This window comes from Muscardinus avellanarius (assembly GCF_963383645.1).
Source record: "Muscardinus avellanarius genome assembly, chromosome: 9".
NCBI classification, from domain to species: domain Eukaryota; kingdom Metazoa; phylum Chordata; class Mammalia; order Rodentia; family Gliridae; genus Muscardinus; species Muscardinus avellanarius.
Window position 1 is genome coordinate 86,747,046 of NC_137795.1, and position 17,802 is coordinate 86,764,847.

The 17,802-nt window shown below is 36.5% G+C and overlaps 1 protein-coding gene across 4 annotated transcripts in view; it reads right to left on the minus strand.

Annotated features, from left to right (window-relative positions):
* Positions 1–17,802, minus strand: part of GRM8 (glutamate metabotropic receptor 8) — a gene marked incomplete at both ends in the record, with an annotated part of 808,352 nt that overhangs the window by 429,136 nt on the left and 361,414 nt on the right. The window lies entirely within an intron of this gene.

The window sequence follows — 17,802 nt, forward strand, 5'->3', positions numbered from 1 at the left end:
CCGCGCTTGGGAGGTGGAGACAGGAGGATTGCGCAGGTTGGAAGCCAGCCACGCTGGCGTAAGAGACCCTGTTTCAAAAATATAAAATAGGTCTGGGAGTGTAGCCCGGAGGTAGAAGGGCTTCCAGGAACCCCAGTACCACGAAAAAAAAAAAATATGTCCAACATCAGACAAATATAACAGAAACATGTGGAAATCAGAATTGTTTTCAAACTTGTGTATTTCTTCTAAGTCAATGTGTTATGCAAATTTTACAGTTAATAATAAAGTGTTACTTGAGCACTGATTTTTAATGGGTTAGCCCTGATGTGATTATTGGAAAGAAATAGAAATGAAAAATTTGTCAGCATAATTTTTTTTTTTGGTTAGTTTCTAAGGAAGTATCCATAACTGCCCTTCCTTAAATATCACTAGTAGTATTAAAGGTTTTGTTTTATAACATCTCATCTGTTTTCTGAGTTTTACCTCTGCCTGGAATTCTTTTCTTATCATTATCATCCTTATTATTTATTGTGGTCCTAGGAATTGAACCTGGGGCTTTGTACATGCTAGGCAAGCGCTCTACTAGTGAGATACCTGCCCAGATCCCAGATCCCTTCTTTTTGACACAGGGTTTAGCTAAATTTCCTAGGCTGGCCTCAAATTTACAATACTCCTGTCTTAGCTGCCCAAGTATTACAGGGATTACAGGCATGTTCCACTCCGCCCTCTGATGAAAATTTTCACTGACAACATGCTTCCAAAAGCAACATGCCACCCTATAAGTTTACATAAATTGAATGCATTCCCTTTTAAAATTTTTACTGTGCATTGCAATCATGCAACACAGTGAGCGTCCTTTATATATGTACACATCACTACACATGCATTGGAACAATGCAAATGCCAAACTATGTCTGTCTCGCTTCCAGTTTCTGATTTGAGTCAGCTACTGCAGGCCAATCTTCCTTCTGCAACACCCAATTCCTTCCTATAGATGCAAATTGTACAAGCACAGAAATCATGTTGACCATGCCTAACTAGTAAATGTTTTATGCCATAGTTTTTCCACAACAGAGCCAATGAATTAAAATACTTTAACAAACACATATTTTACACATGCTACGAACCCTCAGCTTGTTCTAATTTATAAAATACGTCTGCTAAGCCTTGTGCTGTTTTGTATACTATATGTTGGTAATTGGAGGCCATGTAGTTTCATTCTATTAAATTTTATTAAAATTTCCAATGCCTCTTTCAAATATTGTCATTATAAATCAGTACCTTCCTAATTTAGTATTTTGACAACTCAAGATATTGTAAATACTTTAGATATTATCAATAAATTTAAAAAATAATTCATTTAGACCACTTACATTTTGGAAATCTGCATATTGTATCTATTAGTTTGAACTTGGAATAGGTCAAGAAAAAGAACTAAAATAAATCTTAAAATAGTATTACAACTTTAAATAATCAGAGGGAAACAAAAAGACCCAGATCATTAAATTTAAATGCATAGTAAGAAACACATACTTCTCCACCTATATAAAATCAGAGAGTTTGGGATACCCACAAAAGAAATGAGAAGAGATACCATTAAAATACTGGAAAGATATTTGGGAAAGGAGGTGGGAGGAGAAAGGGGAGACTTGATGAAGGAAACAACTCTAAGAATGCTACATACATTCACAAAGTTATCAATACCAATCCCAAAATATGTATGGGAAGAGAGAAAAGTAGAGATCCAGAGGGAAACTCACCAAGTGCTGTGATATATATCACTCTGCTTTATTACATTGTACCAATAAAACTATATTTTTCTTAAAAACAACTATAAAATTTTTTCCAATTATGATCCAACCTAAGCAATGACTGTAACTATGAATAAGGAAACAATTGTATGTTCCCTGTCATGACCAAAATGCATGATGTGATCCGGCTACTCCATCAACTATTCAGCAATCTAATTCATCTCATTATGACAACCTTAATAAAGAATCAAGGGAACTATCATCAGATTATGTCATGCATAATAAATCATCCACCATTTCTCCGAAAGTGCCCTTTCCATTCTACCCTGTTGTCTCAGGTTAGATACTAACACCTCTCACCTCAATTATCAAATTATCAAGTTAAGCTTTTAATGGTTCTCCCTATCTCCGGTCTCATCAACTCCACATTATCATCTAATGCTTTCACATCACCTTGAGAATAACTAGAAATTTCTTATTATGCTCTAGCCCATGCCTTCCACTTTAGCCAATCAGCTACTCTTTCAGGGAAAACCTGTTGTCCAGCTATGTTGAATTCAATACTATTCCTAGGCCCAACACAATCTCTCTCCTTTTAGTGTGACTTTCCCACTCTCTGGTTTACTATCCTTGAACACCCTACTCAAATTTTTTGTCCCTCTTCCTCCCAGGAAAAGTTCTTCATGTCCTCCCCTCAGACTGAGCCTTTCCTCCTCTGTTGCTTTACAGCATCAAGCAAACTCTTTATTCCACAATGGAATTGACTTTTTTCTTCAACCATAACAATTTCTTGAGGCCAGAGACTGTCTTAGCTATTTTTGTACCACAGTATCTAGCTGAGTGATCGGAACATAGAAAATGCCCGATTGATACTTGTTTAAAGGATAAGTAAATAAAATAAGTCCGTATCTCCCTAACTTGCTTGTTCTTAAAAACAACTGCTAATTAGATATGCAGATCTGAGAACTAATGCCCTGAAGATTTTTTATTCTTGTTGACTGCCCACTTTGGATTGAGGCAAAGATTCTGTATGTTTATCAAGCATCTCAAGTGATTTTCACAAGAGGAACATGGAAAATCTCTCATAATTATAATTATGAGAGATAAAAAAATTGTCTTTCTACAAAATATCTCTTTCCATGGGTTACCTCTCCTTGAAGTATTCATGGGGATGCCCCTCTTTATCTAGTATCTGTACTGTACAAAGAAAAATAGATTTTTATCGCATAAAAATAAGGACACAAAGATAATCTATCCTTAGCTTCAGAATATAAGCTCAGCAAGGGTCTTGGTTATAATTTGAACATTGTTTGTATTCTTCTAGCTAGTGTTTCCAGTGTGGCCTAAAAATGTCACGACTCAGAGTAGTTATTTGTAGAATTGCTTCAAAATTTTATCTAAACCACTATAATTTCACACCTAGCATTGAAACTACCTAGTTTGCCTGCAAAAACTCCACTTACTTGGTGATTAGAGAGAACTTGCTGAAAATACCATAGTGTGTAATGTTTTATTCTACAACTCTAGGAATAAAAAGCCCTCACTCCTTACTCCTTGCAATAATCTTTTTACCTCCACAACTCAAGGGAAACTTCTTTGGAAGGTCTCAATAATCTCTCGATTGCCAGATCCTTCTCCATCACATTGGCTCTGAACCACCAGCACAACACGAGTCTTTTTTCCTTAATGCTCATCTTGCTTGGCTGCCTACTTCTCTTGTCACTGCTTGTCAGTCTTCTTTTAAATTTATTATTTTAGCTTTTCCTGCTTTTAAATGTTTGGCTCAGTTTTAGAATCTAAGCTTGCCAGTCTAGCAATGAAGTGGTTCTGAATTTGGTAAGATGTTTAGGTCTTATGACAATAAACTTGTCTCCATGTATCCTATGGTCCAGACCATCACTAATCAAATGTGACCTTTCAAATTTATAGTAATTAAAAAGAGGTTAAATTAAAAATTGAGCTGCAGAAAACCAAAGAAAGCCAAAAGAATGTCTCAAGACAGGAGGGTAATGACCAGGGTCACAAAAGTTGTGAGTCCTGAATCACTCAAGTAAGTCTTGATCCATAAGATCACACCTTTAGCCGTGATGACACACTACTTCCTGATTTGATGCACCATATCAGTGCTACTACCCCTGCGTTATAATACTATGGACCATTCCATTGAATAAGCAAATAGATGACTAATGCCTTATGTATGGAAGGTTTATTACAGTTTACAAAACTTATTGACAGCCCTAATTTATTTCCAACAGCTCAGAGGCAGCTCCAAAGGAATGCTATCTCCATTTCTCAAAGGCCTCTTGAAGTTTACATTGCTATTTAATGGTGGGGTTAGGATTCTAGCCCATGTTTTTTGCCTTCAAATATCATCAATTTGTCTTTTAAACTCACTTAGGTTTGAAACTTATAAACAGTTAACAAAAGTTCAAAGTGTTGTTTCTCATATTGTTTTCTATTTGCCCTTCTGATTATTTAAAAATCATGATAAGTAGACTTCACGTTTTATGTTTATGGCAGGAGGATAGGAAGGTTTTAGTGCTGGTTAAATAGCTTTATATTTAAGTCCTTATCATATTATTTTGTCTTTACCTCATTAATATAACTTACTTATAATAAAGAAAACTCCACAATTAGAAATTTCACTTTAAATTTTCATGATTATTTTAAATCTACTAATGATTTACATGGGTTTTATCTGTAATTGTATTCAAATATTATTTTTATCTCTCTCTCTTTTAGGAAAGCCACTTAAAGCATATTTTGGAAATGTTTGAAAAAATTAATTCTATCGTGCTTTTATTTTCCAGAATTTCTTAAAAATTTTATGGATATCATTATTTTCCTTCTCAAGGCAAAGCAATATATCACCACATACATGATCATATTTGTTGACAAAATTTGAGAATTGATTTCATAACAGTTAAATAAAGAAAAGGTAATACTGCATTTTCTTCTTTTTTATATTAATTTCCTTATATCCTTAAACAGTGTTGTGTTTTGGCTGATATCTGCAATTGCATATATGAGTGATTATTGTTCTTTCATGTACTCTGCCTCAAACTTGGGCTTGGTATATTTTGTGTATTTGTAAGTTTAGTCATGGGTAAGGAGAAGATGTATTTATTCTGAATATCTTTTTCTTAATCATAATGCACATTTTTAAGAAAAAATATGTTTGTCTAACCTGTAAAGGAGTTTGAAAAATAATTTGCCCAAGACAAGTCTACTCCTAAGTGCCAACACTCTATTTCAAAGCCTATAACATTTTCACTCTAAATGAACAAATGGCTGAATATTAAGTGAAATGTCTCTTGGGTTAAACACACATGTGCCTGAAACCTATTCACTAAAATGTTTATTAGATGAATAACTAAATAAACAAATTAGTGGATGCAACTCAATACACATTAGCACACTTACCTCCCTGCCAAAAAGAAGCATTTTCAAATGAGCATTCAGGAGGAATACATGACTAGACAATGTTTCGGCAATGATGGGACTTTTATAAGATTACCCTTCCCAAGTTCAATAGTCTTAATGTGCATGCAATTTGCTCGAAGTCTATAACACCCTTGGATTTCTGGCTGAGGGGTCTGATCATCTGGAAACAGAAAATTAAGGATCTGAAATATTGTTAAATAAATAGATTGAACTGAAATTAGCCTCTTAGGACTTAAAGAGCTTCCACATAAAGTCCAAGAGATAGAAATAAGAGTGATGTTCCTTAAAACCAAATATTGCCTTAATTCCCAATTTAACTTCTGCCATTTGATCAAATACTACAGCAAGGCATATGGGCCCTCCACATGTGAGGAGAGTATACCAATTTAAAGCAAATACATCACATGGGCAAGAATTCAAGCTCCAGAAATAGCAAGGTTTGCTTCATTCCTTATTTTGCTTTATTTTTCATCCCTGCGGCCCGTATGTGAACCTTCCTCCAATCACTTTGCAACTGGCTTCTTTTGAAAGCATTCTACCCATTCTCCCCACTGTCAACATTCCTTCCCACTTTCACTTTTTCTGTGAATGACTTCTAGAAAAATCTTCCAAAAGCAGCTTTTATCACAAGCCCTCAAAACTAACACAGACCTCTAATGCCTAGTATAGAGAAAACTCTTAAAGTCTTTATCTCTCTATCTTAATTTCTCCCCAAAGCAAATTTCCTATTAATAAGAAGAAATCTCTGCTAGAGCCTGTATTCTCTTATTCCCTTATTTGTTATTAGTTTCTTTTGTCATGTCAATGATGCTACTTTAGAGATTTGGGATGTGATTTATAAATTACTTTTGATATACCTTAAAAGGGGATGTATTCTTAGTTTATGTATCAAAGTCCTAGAAGGAGAACATAATTCATCCCAAATGGTTCAAATAAAGAGATAGAAAATGAGATGACAAGCTATCCAAATACTAAGAGTAGTGAGAAGATAATATTACATCTCCAGATGAAGAGGAGAAGGATCAGCAATTCTTTGGAGCCCAGGATAAGTGGAGGCATGGAAGAGGGCAGACTGCAGCAGACTAAACTAGGGAAAGGCACTGTCACAGGTCAAAGGAGAAAGTGAAAAAAAAAATATCCTCCCATCTTTCTCCTACTACTCTCCAATATCCTCCTAGAGTTCCTGACTGACCCAAACCAAGATGAAGAAAAGAAGGAAGACAGTCTTGGTCCTGTAATTGACAAGGGTAGCTACCGGGGCTCAAAGTGGACACAAATTAATAGAGAATGGATGGGTATGTGGCTTAGTTCCAAGTTGAATTGTAGCCTTCTGGAGAACAGCAATTGCTGCTTGTCCCCATTCATAGTGAGAGAATACCTACATGCCTCCGTGGCTCATTTTGAGCAATTTAGTTAGAGAATCAGTTTCCTTACCCTTAGTATATGAATAATACTGTTCGTAGATTGTTATGAACATTAAGTGAAAAAAGTATATAAAATGTGCAGCTCAGTCAGTTCTAAACAAATGATAGCTAGTATTGTTATATACTACATGAAAATTACATATATGTGTGCATATATATATGCACATGCACACACATCTATATATACATACATACATTCATGCACACACATACATAGTTTCCCTTAAACATGCTATAATAGAGAATGAGTTCTCTGAGACAATCATCAATGAGTGTAGGTGGTCACCTTTGCTGTTCGCCTCTAACCCCCTTCCCCTGGCCTTAAAAATGATGGCAGGGCATCTTCAGGACTTGGCAGGCAGATTATTTTATTTACATTAGTGATTTGGATGCCTTTCCTTTTTCTTCCACTCAGTAACAGAAGGTGTCCTGGACAGCAGTGACATCTGCAGCCCCAAGGGAGAAGGGTCAGCAGAAATTTTAATTTTGGTCTGGGGCTTTAAGTACACAAACAGATTTTTTTTTTCTCCCTGTCAGTTTGTATCTAGCTTCGCATCTGACTTTTTTTTTTTTTAATACTTTATGTATTTGAAGTGACCCAGAAACTTACAGCTTCGGGTTTTTGGTTATTTTGCTCTCTGTCTCTTATTTAACATCTTTGATTTAAAAAAAGAAAACATGAAAAAGTGTTCTATCTTTTCCATATCACTAAGGGAAGGAGGAGAGGGCTTTCTATTCTTTTCTAGCTTCCTGACCCTCCAATATGTTAACATTTGAATATTTTGAATGACAATAAACAAGAACTCTAGGGATAACCTTTAAAAATATGTAATTTGATTTAACTACAGAAAGGAATTTAAAAGCTGAAGAAGCCAACATGTCTATCAACAGATGAATGGATTATAAAACTATGGGATCTGTACACAACAGAGTTTTACTCAGCCATAAAGAAGAACAAAATTATGTCGTTTGCAGCAAAATAGACGAAACTGGAGAACAGTAGCCTAAGTGAGATTAGTCAGTCATAAAAAGTAAAAATTGGATGTTCTCCCTAACATGTGGAAGCTAGGGAGAAAACGGGTCATAGGAGAAACTCTAGATGAAGAAGGAGAAACCTTAGATGAGTTAATAAGGTGACCGAACTGAGGGTGATGGGAAGGGGGAAGAGGGAAGCTCCCTAATGCACATGATGTTCATTCTCAAATACATCAGTGCCGACCACTGAGCCAAACATGAGAGAGAGGAAGGGGCGGAAGGAATGGGGTGGGGAGTGGGGAAGGGCTGAGTGAGTGATGTGTGAGTGTACGTCTCTGCCACCTTGTACTCTATTAAACTGTATGACTACAATGCACCAGAAAAAAAAAAAAATGAAAGCTGAAGGAGAACATGTATAGTTGTTATATTGTGTTCTCTGGCAAGGAATGATATTCTATGCTGATGTAGAATCTATGCTATGAAAATAAAAATAAATGCATACTAATATGCATACATACATACATACATATATACACACACATTTGTAAAGCTTCTTCTTAAATGGCAAAGGTTTGCACTGAAAATAATTTCATCCTCCGGAACTCAATGTCAGGGGAATTTCTATAACACTAGACTCTGATGTTTGTAGTGCTCACATTTGTGGCCATCAAAATTTTCTACTCAGGCATCCCACAGAGAAAAAGCATCTATCTCAAAGCATACAAAATAGTATCCTCATTACTGAGAGACTATCAACCTCAATAGTATTTGTAATTTCCCCAGACCCTGGGGCAATCTTCAAAGGTCAAAGAAAACACTAAGGTCTGTGTCTGTAAGATAATTAGATCAAAACAGAACTAAAGGCTGGCCTCAGGTAGCTATTTCTAATGTGAGTCAGTCACAGGACAATGAAAACTACAATTCATGCCCAAATATTCTCCTTGGTCAAGGGGAGACAGAATAGATTGAGTCAGAACTCGTGGGTCATTTCTGATTGGCCTTCATCCAGACTTTCACAACAAAACTCAAGAAGCTTCTCAGACAAATAATTACATAGCTGATTTAGATATTTAGGTTAGATAAATCATTCAAAGTCCCCTTCATCTGCTTAAGGCTGAATTTTCTAAAGTACATAAACATTATGAATTTAAAGAGAATGTTGAGCGTCACTTGAACTATGCAATTGGGAGGAGATTAAAGTAAAATAAGCTGGGTTTTCTTTTGATACCAGAAAGACAAACCGAATGCCATGCATCAATCATTCAGACTTGTAGAACAAATGAGTTACAATTTACTGTAGAAGAGTAAACATGCAATTTCTGCTCCTGGTTCCTTTATTCGGCCCTTAGATGAGTTACTCCAATTGGGTTTAGGTTTTCAATGTATAAAAAGGAGATATAGAATAAATAAGTTCTAAAATTATTTCCAACTCTATAATAAAGTTACTGTTTTATATATCAAGAAAGATCAAAATATAATTTTGTGAATCACAGACCTATGTTCTCATGAGGTTATATTTTAGGTGGATCTAAAGCAGTCAGATGTGTATTCAAAACTCTCTTATACCAGATTAAAGAAAGATTTAGACAGAATCACATGAAGTTGAAGAATCCAAATCACAGAGACAGACCGAAGCCTTTAACAAAGAATATCATATCTGCAATTATATTGTTGGTATATTGTATACCTACTTATTGGATATGAATCAAAGCATTGAATTTAAAAATTGGTAATAAGCTGGGCATGGTGGTACATGGTTGTAATCCCAGCATTTGGGAGGCTAAGACAGAAGACTGTGGTTCTAGGACAGCTTCTGCTATTTAGTGAGGCTGTTTACTACTCTCTGAGACCCTGTTTCAAAATAAAGAATAAGCTGGGCGTGGTGGCCACGCTTGTACTCCCTGCTCGGGAGGCAGAGACAGGAGGATCGCGCTGGTTCAAAGTCAGACTTGCTGGCTTAAGAGACCCTGTTTCCAAATAAAAATATAAAAAAATAGGTCTGGGAGTGTAGCCTGGAGGTAGAAGGGTTTCCAGGAACCCCAGTACCACCAAAATAAAGAATAAAAATATAGGGCTGGATGTGTAGCACAAAGGTAGAATGTACCTGGGATCCATCCCCAGTACCACAAAAAAAAAAAACGGTAATACACAGATAATTAAGAAGGAGATGAATAGTAACATACATTTTAAACACATTTTCCAAAATATTAGATATATAAATATATTTATATACATATATGCATATTCATTATATATACATATATGTATATATGTATATATGTATATATGTATATATATGTGTATGTGTGTGTGTATATATATATATATATATATATATATATATTAAAAAAGTCAAAATCAAGCCAGAGTCAATACAGATATTTTAACAAGAAAAGACTAAGAGTGAATAATAGTACTGATATATATTGGTCATAAGATCCTACACAGTACTAAGTAAGCTATGACTTTTTTTCTTTTTAGAATTTTATTAAAATTGTTATCCTTATGAGCACTCCTTAACAAAATAGTGTGAATTATTTATTTATATAATACATTTAAAACAAAAAATCAAAACACAAAGCTCTTTTAGAAATTACTAAGCTATATGAACATTTGCCTAAATGATAGGCAAGAGGCATGGGAACGTTTACACAAGTAAAACTTAAATGTCATTCACCCATGGACTAAATAAAGGAAGGTGTTCAAAGGAAAAACTAAGCAGCCAGACTGATTTAAAAATCTGTGTCAAAGACATAATATTCATCTGGGACTTTCCTGGCTAAACAAAATGCTAACAACCCAAATACTTTTTCAACCAATCCTATTTCAGTAGCTTAAACAAATCTTTCACTTTTTTCTTTGTCTTTTTCCATTCTCACTCTGGCTTTATAAAAGAAACCCGAGTACATTATTTGTTGAAGAGTTTGTGATTGTGTTGTGTCACGACCCGATTCCTCAGGCTCAAAATCAACTTATCAACTAGAAATAACATAGGGGGAAAAAAACCCAAAATATTATGCTATGTCAGGGAGAACTGTATTTCATCGTGGCATAAACTTAGTGAATACATCACCTACCTTAATTTTAGATCTAGTTATTTATTCAACAGATATTTACCCAGTACCTTCTGTGTCATACACTGTAGGCACAAAGGTAAACAAAAGCACACTCCTGGTCCTCATGGAGCTCACAATTTAATAAAGAATACATATCAATCATATATTCTTATAAATAATTGTATAGCTATAAGAAGAGCTAAAATGAGCATGGTCCTCTATGGGCATATCTCAGGGAGATCTGACCTAATCAGAGAGAAAAGACAAATTGGGAGATTTAAACCCTATTCTTGCTCATCAACAAATAGATGAGGAAAGTATTTGTAAGAAGGGGGCACGTCCTTCCTGTCACCACAAGTCCTGTCTTGGGGGCAGCCATTGGCTATATGTGAACTTCTACATCCTATGGAAAGTCTGTATTTAACTGCTCTTGCTGACATCCCAGAAAATTATGGCAGATGAATGAACAACAGTCTGGTACCTCTAATATAACTCAATCCCTTCTGCAAACCACAGCAGCTCAGCCTCAAGCTTGCCCGTGGTGATAGCTGTGGGAGCACAAGTGGCTTTGCAGGGACCCTGTAGGACCTGATGTCCTAAGGTAAGTCCACAGTGACAGAGTACTTTAGTTTTCAACGGGACAACTGGATAAACTCAGGACTCCTTCAGGTGGGATGGATATAACAAACCAAGTCCTAACTCCCCAAAACAGAAGTTCCTAACAAGTCACCATTAATATCAAAATGAGGTGCAAAATAAATGCAAGTTTATCCCCACAGTCTCAGCTTTCTCTTCTTTAGCATCGGTGCTTTTAGGGAAGTACCCTAGTTGTACCTGTTCATCTTCCTAATACTTTCCAGAGGCTCATAGAAAAGGAGAAATAGAAAAAGAACCCTAATCTTTCATAGCAGTGGGGAAATACATTGCTATTTTCAGATGAGATCAGGAATATTCAGGGTGGTAGGACTGTAGACTCCATTGCAACTTTCTATGGTAGAGAATTAAAGTACAGTGAAGCCTAAAAATCAGAGAATGAACTTAAAATACCTTTGATTGAGAAATTAGGTTTAGATTAGTTCGTATAATAACTATAAATTGATTTTTAATCTTGAATAATTTACCAAATCCAAAATAATTTCCAAACTTTAGAAGATGGGAGTGAAGGCAATTCTAGCAATTTGCTATCTTCAAGTATAATTTCCTGACATAAAATGAGAAAACTCAATTTGTATTCATAGTAAAGATTATCATAATTCAAAATCTAGCTCTTAAGTGGTAACAAGGGTAAGATTTTCATCTCATTCTTTATAAAGACAGGTAGCTCAGGTAACTCAGGTAGCACAGGTAACTGTGCAGGTACAATGATGTTTTGCTTTCCTTAAGTGGTCTTATTACAAACAAGGCAATATTATGATATTATATAAAATACTGTAACACAAAGACCTTTATTAGAGGGTCATTCTGCCTCCAGCATGCCCTGCAAATAAAGTCAGAGTTTCATCACAATTACATATACCCACACTATCATGCCCATTAACATATCTGGACATAAACCCACAAATGAAGAAAATGCATCACTAAAATCTCCAAAATATTTTATACCTCCTAGTCTATTTAGATTGCCTTTGGTACAAAGAAAAGTCTGCCTACTGCACATTTTCATATTTTTTCTGGGCATTTTGTATTAAAATTTCAAAATAATTTCAAAAAAATTTCAAAATAACTTGACACTGTTCCCTAAGTATATAATAATCACCAAAAAACTTGCAACAGCTACAGCAGTGGGATTCACAACATCTTTTACGATGTCAATGGTGATGCCAAGAAGACAAAAGAGGGAAGGAGCTAATGAGAAAATCCATAGGATAAACAGGCTTCATTAATTTCTGAATAGACTGCACAAATTCATTAATGCCTATGGATTGGTAACATGATAATATAAATTAAAAGTCAGTGATTATATATTTTTCTGGCAAAAACCATAGAGAATTCATCTTAGTAAAAATTTCATTATCTGAAATGTATATGCATTGAGACTAACATACCCCAATCCTAAGTATTATAATTATACAAATGACCTTTATAACAATATATGTAAAGTATAAAGTTCAACCTTAGATGTTTATCAAGTATTTATCCAGAGTGCCAATGTGTTGACATATGAGAGAAAAATAAAGAGTCAAAAGAAAGATTGGATACATCTTAGAAAGGCAGAGAAGCATTGTTCTGGAAATTGTGTCCAGACAAGGGGGGCTCACTTGAGCGATATGGATGATAACAGCCAGGTAGACCATGGCATGGTCCATTTGGCTGTTTCAGTAAAAAAGTTATAAATATATGGAATCTGCACGGAAAGTGCATTTGCAAATAAAATCAAAAGAGATTGATATTTCAAGAATGAGAGTTAAAGAATCAATCAAAGATATAAAAAGACCTAGGAAGCCAGGTGTGGTGGTGCAGGTTTGTAATCCCAGCATATGGGAGACAGACAGGAGGACCAAAGTTTGAGGACAGCCTCAGCTACTTAGTAAGGTCCTTTGCAACTCAAGGACCCTGTTTCAAAATAGACAATAAAAAATAAGGCTGGGGGTGTAGCTCAGAGGTCGAATGCCCGTGGGTTCCATCCCCAGTACCCCCCCCCACACACACACACACACAGACCTAGGAAGTGAAATACACAACCAGTTTATAAGATTCTGTAAAGAAAGATCAGTGATGAGGATGGTGTTAGTCTACAAATGCATGCAGTGTAGTACTGGGGACTTCTGTAAAGTTCACATACTCTTGAGTTACACTTGTCATTTTGAAGATGGTGCTAACTGTCCTGAGAGAGAAAAGGGCAAGGTCCCTGGCCACCGGATGTGATCCCTAAGGAGCATTGTCAGTCTGGTAGTTAGGAAGTTACCAGTAACAGAACCTGCTGTGTGTGTCTATGTTTCAGAGCCAGAAGAGGGAGTTGAGGAAGAAAAACTGTGCTGAGTTTGCACCTCTTTTGGAAATTCTACCACTCTGCTTATTTTTTTTTAAATTATCATACTCCTTACCACTGTCCTTGTCTCCAATGATCAGCTAAGTCTACTGTTCACACTCCTTCCAACTCTGTCCACGTATATCCCAAATACACACCAACGTTATTAAGAATGAGAACAAACTGTTTGCCCATCCTCATAATCAGCTCTACTAAAAGGTCATTTAAACATTTAATCAAACCTGCGACCCTTCGGGGAAGAGCTTGAGCTAGGCATCCTAGTTCACCCAGCATCCTGAAGCTGTGCTTTGTGTCTGTCTTAGGGAGGATGCAGACAGACAAAGCCCACAAAGAAATCAGTAACAAGGGACATTTTCTGTCACTAGGCAGAGGAGAAAAAACTGTGCCCCGGACTCCACTGAACTAAACCTTTACACCAATTAATGAAACCCCTTTGGAAAACATCCTGCCAGATTTCCCAGGGTGCTGGCCACATATTGAAATGTAAAGTAATGTTCCTGAAAGGGGGGGGGGGGTTAGGTGGGCATCCTAAATCAGTATGAATTATTTGTTTTTCTGCTACTTTGGATCTGCTACATCAGCTTCTCCCTTTCACAGGTACAAATACACAAAAGAGGGCTCCTGTTTCATAAAAGTGGCTCAGACAAACGGCGCTCCTCAGGGTGTCCAACTCGATGTTGGCAGCCAGCCCGTTCTCTGGTTCTCTGCCCTCAGGTCTAAGGGCACTTTCTCTTCCACAGCTATCAGCCTGCTTCAGACCTATGCTTTCCCTCTGAGGAGGGACAAAGAAAAGATCACAGTGGAAATCCTTCTGTGTGCTGCTAATAAGCCTATTTAGAGTCAACGAGAAAGCCTCATTTTGCACCAATAAAAGCCTTCCAGAGTTCTACTGAATCAGTAAAACCAAAATGTTTCTGTGTGTTCCCTGTCCTCATTTCACATCAGCCTGAGAGGTGAAGCTCAGCAAAACACTGGGCACTGCGACCTCTAAGTTTCCTTCTTTCTATAATGGCCTTTGATTCTCTGTTGGCTGGTCGAATTTGAATTTTATTTAAATTATCTCATATTCTGATGGAATCCTGAACTCTTCTTTGGTTTTAAATAATCTCACTGGGGTCTGCCGAATCGGCATATATTGAGTCTCAGATCTCTCTTAGCCAATAACTGAATATTGCTCCTATCCCACAGCTGAGCTGGCACTGCCTGTTCCCTTTCTGAAAGTAACCTAGGTAGGTACACGTGTTGAGCACAGCCTCACCTCTCCTGGCCAACTTTTGGTGAATAACAGGGGCTTCAAACCAGCATCAGGGTCCTGAGTGAAAAGCTACAAGTCGCTTCACCATCCAACCACAGTGATGTCAGCAAATGATCCTGCTGCTCAAAGGTTATGGGTGAGCTATGGCTTTGATGGAAAATGGCACATGAATAGGATGGCACTTCCCATTCATCAGAATACTACCTTCCCTCACAACAAATAGCCACACCCCATGTCAGTCCACTGACGGCGAGAGTAAAGAAAGTACATAAAGAGAAAAGTGCCATTTCTAAGAGCAATGCCAAGTTGCACATTTAAGCTCAATGTGCTGGCCACAGAGCATCTTGGTTACATAAAGGGGAAAAAGCAATTTGGGGAGCATCTAGAAACAATAAGCACACTGATAACCATTGCTGTCATAACCCTCAAGCTAAAAGGAGGATAAGTTAGGATGTAAGAAGAATTCTTAGAGGTTAAATTTCCTGCCTAAGTTCACACAACTAAGCTACAGCTTCCAATAGGGTTGAGTTTTAATAGACACAGAAAACAAAATGGTAACACCTAGCTCCTCTCTGGTCTTATGATCTACTTGAGACACTCGCCAGCACTTTGAACAGGTTTTTACTTACATTGCAAAGAAAAATGCTTAGCTGAACTACTGTCTAACTGGATGGTAAATAACACACCACCACCATCTGTAAAATATTTTGGTAGAATAGAGGGTAAATTGTTTAAAAGAAGCCAGAGGTGAATTATTTTGATAAATTAAGAAATATTCCTGAACCTGTGAGTCCTATAACTTTATAACTTATATAGAAATATATTGCAATGAAATATTGCTGAAAAGTTATCATTTTAATTTTAATAAACAAAACATGTTCATGACATGCTAAATAAGTAATTTCTGTTTATTTTAGTTTACTGTGTAAATTAGGATGCTTCTAGCTACAAATAATAGAAAGTCTAATACAAAATGGCTTTAAATTTGAGAGGATTTAGTATCATTTCATATAATGAGAATGGGAAGCTATTTCAGGGCTGGTTAATTCAGAGTTTCAAAGATTGAGCAGTGAGTGCATTCCCTTCTACTTGTCCATTGTGCGATGATCAGTATGATTTTTCAACTTTAGGTCTAGTCACCAATTCCAAGCATATTAATAAACACAAGAACAGAAAGACATGCCTTCCAAAGGGTTCTGGAAGACTTTCTCAACTATATTTTTTTTACCAATTATTTATTTAACCAAACACTGACAGGTAAGGTGGTACTACTATATTGAACCAGGCCAATCAGGATTAACTGAGTTGTACTGCATTTCATATAAGGTGAAAAAAATATTCTTCTTTAGGGCTGTGAGCCTAGACATGTGCCTATTTATATTTAAATGTAATTGTGATTAAATAAAAATAAAAACTTGGTTTGCCAATTTGCACTAGCCATATTTCAAGTAATCAATAGCCATCTGTGGTTAGTGGCTACTCTATTAAATAATACACATATTAAATAAAACACAAACAACAACAAATGCTAGTAAAGATATGGAGAAGTAAAAACTCTAATATATTGTTGGTGGGATTGCAAATTAGTACAACCACTTTGGAAAACAGTATGGAGGATCCTCAGAAGAATGAGAGTGGACCTACCATATGACCCAGCTATTCCACTCTTGGGTATCTACCCAAAAGAACAGAAACCAAACTACCAGAGTAATGCATTCACATCTATGTTTTTAGCTGCACAATTTCCAATTGCCAAAGTATGCAACCAACTGAGATGTCTATCAATAGATTAATGAATTACAAAACTATGGGATATGTACAGAATGAAATTTACTCAGCCATAAAGAACAAAATTATGTCATTTCCAGAAAAATGGATGGAGCTGAAGAACATTATGCTAAGTGAGATTAGTCAGTCACAAAAAGTTAGATGTTCCCCTTAATATGTGAAATCTAGGAAGAAAATTGGACATAGGAGGGACTTCAGACAAAGGAGAAACCAGATGAGTGAAGAAGGTGATGTAACTGAGGGAGATGGGGGGAAGAGGGAAACACCTCAATGCACATGATGTACACATACAAACTTATCAAGGTCAATCACTATGCTAAGCATGGGAAGGAGGTAGAGCATGGGAAGGAAACTGGGGGAAAGCTTAACGAGTGCTGTGTGCATGTATGCCTCTATATCCTGAACTTCATCAAGGTATATGAGTACCATGCACCAATAAAAAAATTAAAACAAAACAAAAAGAGACAAAAAAAAATTTCTCATCACAGAAAGTTTGAATGGATGGTGCTGGCCTAGAAGAAAGGGAAATTGCTGTTGGATCAGTAAGCAACATTATCTACTGTATCCCCTATGTAACAGGCAATAATCTTCATGCATATTTTCTTCTTTAATCTTTCCTATAGCCCTGTGAGCCAAGTGCTAACATCATATGTAGTCTGGACTTTAGGTTGCTATCTAAGGATGAGGAAATTTAATTAGAAGGATCTTGAACTATTTCACGTGCCTACAAGGAAGGGCCCAATTAAGCCCTTGACCACAGTTCAAACCCTTTCCATCTGTTAAATCCATCCATTCTGCATGTCAATATCATTTGCCCAGGTCAGTTTTCTCTCCATATCTTGTAGTCTCAAACCACTACCCCATTTCCCAAAAAAAAAAAAAAGACTGATTTACCACCTTCCATTCCAGTTGTCAATATTCCTTGGAAGTTTTCGGATGGCCCAGCTTGGGTCAAGCACTCAGCTTCAAACCACTCTGTTGTACCTCTAATAGACACTGGGGATATGATGTTGTCGATTAGAGATATGATGGTAGCAGGCCCACTCATGGATGTTGATGACAATTACAAGAGAAGCTGGAATGTCAGTCTTCTCCTTCTTCACCTTCTCTGAAGACTGAGTCCCTCCAGGCTCTGTCT